Source organism: Dendrobium catenatum, unplaced genomic scaffold, assembly GCF_001605985.2.
Source record: "Dendrobium catenatum unplaced genomic scaffold, ASM160598v2 fragScaff_scaffold_1056, whole genome shotgun sequence".
Lineage (NCBI taxonomy): Eukaryota > Viridiplantae > Streptophyta > Magnoliopsida > Asparagales > Orchidaceae > Dendrobium > Dendrobium catenatum.
In genome coordinates this window covers 4,712,633-4,718,329 of record NW_021319518.1, presented here as the reverse complement: position 1 = coordinate 4,718,329, position 5,697 = coordinate 4,712,633, and positions in this window count along the sequence as shown.

Genomic DNA, 5,697 nt, shown 5'->3' with positions numbered 1-5,697 from the left:
CACCTAACTTATCTGCTATATTTTTCCCCTAATTATATATAACATATAATTTTTTTTTTTTTTGAGTTTTTATATACGTAAGCCTTAAAATATCTCTATTTATTTATCTCACATCAAAATTTTAGTCTAGCCATAATCAAATATAACACTCTGTCTGCTCCCGTTTAAACCAAGTTGCGAAAACATAATTTGGCTCGTTGTAAACATCTCCGAGCAGCTCTTTTGTGTTGCCTTCGGGCTCGGGAAACATCTCCGAGCAGCAGCGCTCTGATGTTGTGTCTTCTCGAAATACAACCTTCATTTTGAGAAACATAATAGCTCCCCTTCTCTCCAAGCAGCTTTCCTTTCCCGTCTCCTATCGGCCTCCTGTAATCTCAATAGGCTAAGTAAACACTTATCATCCATCTCCTTTTCTTCTTTGAATGATTATAGCCATTATATGAAACTAAATGTTCCTTTCAGAATTACGTCCTTCCACCATTCAGGTTGCATTACTGAATTTTTGAGATGATAAATTCTGGTTTAAAAATCTTAAAATTGTTATAATTTACTCTATTTTCCTTAGATTGAATTTGTTTGAGAAGTGGTAGGTTACATAATCTGTATGTGTTTTGTAGCAATGGATACAGAAAGCTGCTAAAGAAGATTTGCATCTTCCAATTCCCAACATTTTTTATTGCAACTGAACTTACCATAAAACAAGTTTCAGACAAAGTAAACAGTATATATGAATGCGCATGTTTAATTCTTTATTAAATTAATAATATGTTTGGGGTATCTGATATTTTGAAGTTCACAATTGGGTTCCATATCATATCTTATAAGGAAATCTCCTTTCTCAAGATTATGGTACAAACCTATTACAATGTTCTTTACGCCTAAAGCATGAATAAAAATAGATTTCAATTGCCCACTGTCAAATTAGTCACTTGAAGCAGCAGTCCTTATTGATATGTTTACACGATTGTTGGTGGATTGTAAACATTCACTAGTTCTGCTTCTATTTTCCTATTCTCTATACTTGTTCATACTAATTGCTTGAATTTTTTTTATTAATAATTAATCTAACAAATATGGATTGCAACAATTTGTGTTATATTGTCTTCAAATATGGAGGACATTGGGCTGCTGTGAAGGGCCAAAGTAGGATGAAATATGTCAGTGGAAGTTAGAAAACTTTGAAGTTTGAGTTAGGTGATATTAATTTGTTAGTATTGAAAGAACAATCTGAAGCACTTTGTAGGTGGCTTAGGAGTCAAGCCTACGATCTACACTATCATATCAATGGGACATTGCCAAAAATTTACATATCGATTACAAATGAAAGAGATGTAATGGGCATGCTTACATGTTCTTCTAATGTTGATTACTAAGTTACATTCATTTGCAATTACAAGTCTTTGATAAAGAATTGACGACAACAGCAACAAGCAAAATCAGGATAACCAACAATAGTTTAATTTGAAGCAACTCAAATGTAACTGAGATTGCATGCTTGGAATGAACTTTTGATGCATTTGCACTCCTTAGGTGAATTATATCTTCTGTTTCATCATTTTCTTCGTCAAACCACCTAAAATATCTACAATCATTTTCCCATATGTTTCGGGGGCATCTATAGAACTTTCTTATGCAATTTTTAGCTTTGTAGCAAGTATAGATTTGACATTGCATATTGCAATGACAATACACTAGATTGTCTTGGCTTCTCGGCGATGGAGTGGAGCGACTCGAGCTCATTTCAGAAATCTTAAATTACTGCAGTTACAAAGCATAGGTAAAATTATAAATGTAGTCAACAAAAACAAAAAAAAAAAACCACTATATATTACATCATAATTATACAATTCTATCTTAAGATTGAATTATATAGGCCTGTCAAATCTCTACAATTTTTTTTTTTCATTTTGTTCTCTTAGTGGCATTTTAACGAACAACTTATATATAATAGTTATAAAAGATGAAAATGCTATAACTAAACTATCGATGAAAAATCAATTCAATAACCAAAAATCAACACATAAAAATGCAATAATCCAAAGCATGTCAATAAACAACAAGCAAACGTAAAAATTTAGGGCTGATTAGGAAGTATATTACAAAGAAAATACATACTCTTATCCCTACATAAAATCAGAACAAAAAAATGAAATGATTACTTGAGAATGTTCAAGGTAAATGGAGAAGAATAGGGAGGAGCAAAAGATTATATGGAGAAGAATAGTGAGGAGCAAAAGAGAAGAATGGGAAGAGTCCGCCTTGCTAAGGAAGGAGAGCTGACAGCTAGGGCAAGTCGACGATGTCGACTAGGGCTGGCGACCGACAGGAGAGAGAAGGAAATGGGTTGAGGCCCTTGAGTTTCTTGTGAACAAACATAAAGGCTGACGCTTTGTGCCTACCAAGAGGGTTTTGACACACTGGAAGACGGAATGATATTTTAGAAAACAAATATAAGTTTTAGGTGGTAGGAGTGTAAATAGGCAAGTTTAGATGTTATATGAGTAAATATAGAACTTTTAAGTGTTAGGTATGTAAAAACCTCATTTTTTTTCTTATAGTAATTTTACGAGTGTTTTCTAGGGGTGCAAATGAGTTGAGCCGGCTCGTAAGCCCATTGATGAGCAGGCTCGAACTCGAATTGCTAATGAGCTCTCAAATCTAACTTATCAAACCATGAGCTCAAATTCAAGTTTGATTAAATTATACTTGTCGACTCGCAGGCTGTTTAAATAAAGGGATTCTTATATACCTAACACTTACAACTGCTCTAATTACATATCTAACACCAAGACAACAATATTTACATGCACACCATCTTAATACCCTCCGAGGCCACGGGATATAATAGGTGCCATTAGTCGAAATTAATGGCTCTGATTTCATCTTCTTCCTCCCACGCATATTATTGGTTGCAAACTCTTTCTAGCGTGATATGAGAGACCACCCCACTTGCAAAATCACATCAAACTTCATGGAGAGAATCAGAGGGGTGTGAACCTTCAATCCAACGGTCATGTCTCGTTAGTTCGAATGTTCACTTTACACTTGACTATACTACATAGCTAGGGAGCTCATGTTTGAGTTTATTACCTCATAAAATGTTCGAGTTTGGGTTTATTACCTCAAAGAATGCTCTAAATGCTAGTGCATGAATTCATGCAGCTTCGTCTGACATCAGAGAGAGTTTCTTCTCAAGGAACCGCAGTTGAAGGAGTACCAGAGGTAGGAGTTCGAGTTCGGAGAAAAGAAGTTTGTCGGAGGTAAAATTGAGTTTGCACGTCAAAACTATTTTTTTTAATAAATATGTAAAATTAAGAAGATTACTAATACAAGTAATAAAAACAATTGTGATATTAATAAACATTAAAATTCTTATTTATATGTACATACCATAATATTTTAAAAATTATTAAGAATATTATATTAAATTTTAAAATATAACCATATACAATTTTTGTGATAAATATAATCATATATGACTCAATACACAGTTAATACATAATTAATATAAAGTCAATACACAATACACACTCAATACATAATTAATACTTACTAAATACATAATCAATACACACTCAATATATACTCAATACATAATCATTACATTCTCAATACACACTTAGTACATAGGTAATACACACTCAATACATACTCAATGAACAAAAATACCACATAAATAATTCTTATCTTTGAATCCTAACTTTTAAAATGTAATACATAGTCAATACACAATGTGTATTGGGAAAAAATATAATTAAAAAAAAATTCTATACATACAACGTACAAGTTAAAAAAATATCACAAAATGAACAAAAATATATCTCTTTACTACATTCGTCATATAAATAATTGAATAATAAATTCTATCAAAATGTATGAACCATCAATTATTATAATAAACTATTTTAATTTAACTATCATTAGTAACCTAAAATTAAATTTAATGCAATTGTTGCTCTGAGGCAATGATATCAACCATCATCCTCTTGCACTTGGATGGCAGCAAACTGGTTGTTGCCCAATTTATAAATTCCTCATTGAAGCATTCAAACTTGTTTGAGAAATTGATTTACCTTAAATGTGAAAATTATTCTATTGTAGTTGCCTCTACAACATTTACTGATAAGTGAAACCTACAACATGTCATCTCCTCGAATAATGCAACATTCTCCAAACCAATCTCTATATTCATTACCATTTTTTTTCTCAGTGTCAAAAGTTTTATTCCGCTATTGAAATTGGAGAACTTTCGCATGTTTTTTTTTTAATGAACGACAATTGAATATGCTGGGCTGGGTTGAGTGACGAAATATTTTCTAAATTTCAGAGGAGGGGCAAGTGACCCCCCTAGGAAGCCCCACCCCCCTAAATATATATAATATTTATATTAAGATTAAGAGATTATATAGAACTTGGAAGGACTGAGTAGGGTTGGAAAAAGTGACTTGATTTCTAAACCGGGTTGGTTTGGGTCAAAATCTGTCTGGTCAAAGTCAGGTAGGTTGAACCCAAACTCGACCCGTGGATACGATTTGACACTCCCACTAGTGATGGTTGTATTATTCTTAAGAAATTATAAGATACGACATGAATGTTGTTGTGTGCTGGAACATTCTTAGCGGTAGAAATATGATGAGATTAATGCATTAGCTTTGAATAAAGATCTAGCACACATACATATAAAAGAGAGAGTGATGCACGAGTCATACAACACATCATAATTTTTACTTGAAAACAAAATCATATGTATGGCCCAATTAAAATGATTATACTAATGATGCCCCTCATCGGGGAAGGGGGAGGGTTAGCATTGGCTCAATGTAGCAAATATACATCTTATATAACACATTGCATGGTTTAAGTTGGAAGAATCTAATGATATGAGAGTTGTTCTCAAGAGAACGTTAGCTTGTATGTTTGGTTGATGTGATTGTAGTCTGCGGGAGATGGAATTTTACAGGTTTGTGGTTGAGCAACTTAGGTTAAAGAGTTCATTGTCAGTAGGAGATTGTGGTCAGAGGAATTGTATGGGGCGATGGAGGTTGGAGGATTATAGTCAGACGACTAAGATGGAAGGGATTATTGTCGAACAACGATGGTCAACCATATATCCACATCATTTTCAATATTTACTTGTTTTTTACACGCATCATTATCACAATACTATAATAATAATAGCGACCAATTTTTCTTCAATCATATATCCGCATCATTTTCAATGCATTACAGTAAACAACGTTTAATTAAGTCTAATTCAAAAAGTCCCAAAATGTTTTAACTAACGGTAGGCAATAAATTATAAGAAAATATTGTATATTGGTGAAATTGGTTTGCAAAACTTACATCTGGCGGTTCCAAAATTTTCAATTGTACCAATTGGTGCCAGTTTCTCAAGGATTTTCATTGGCGTCCAAAAATTATAAAAAAATTTGTGTAATTAAAACACAATATAAAAATGTAACATCATTAACATTAAAGAACAAATTTTTTTAATTGCTTGAATATTTATTCCTACCTCATTAATTCGAGTCTTGAGCTGAGTCATGACATTTAATATAAAAGATAAACAAATATTTTTATTGGAATTTGAAAATAAAAGAAAAGAATTTTTTTATATTAAGATTTGATTTTATATATATATATTTATATATATATTCTTATGAATCTAACACATATATTTTCCTCATAAGAAGTTCT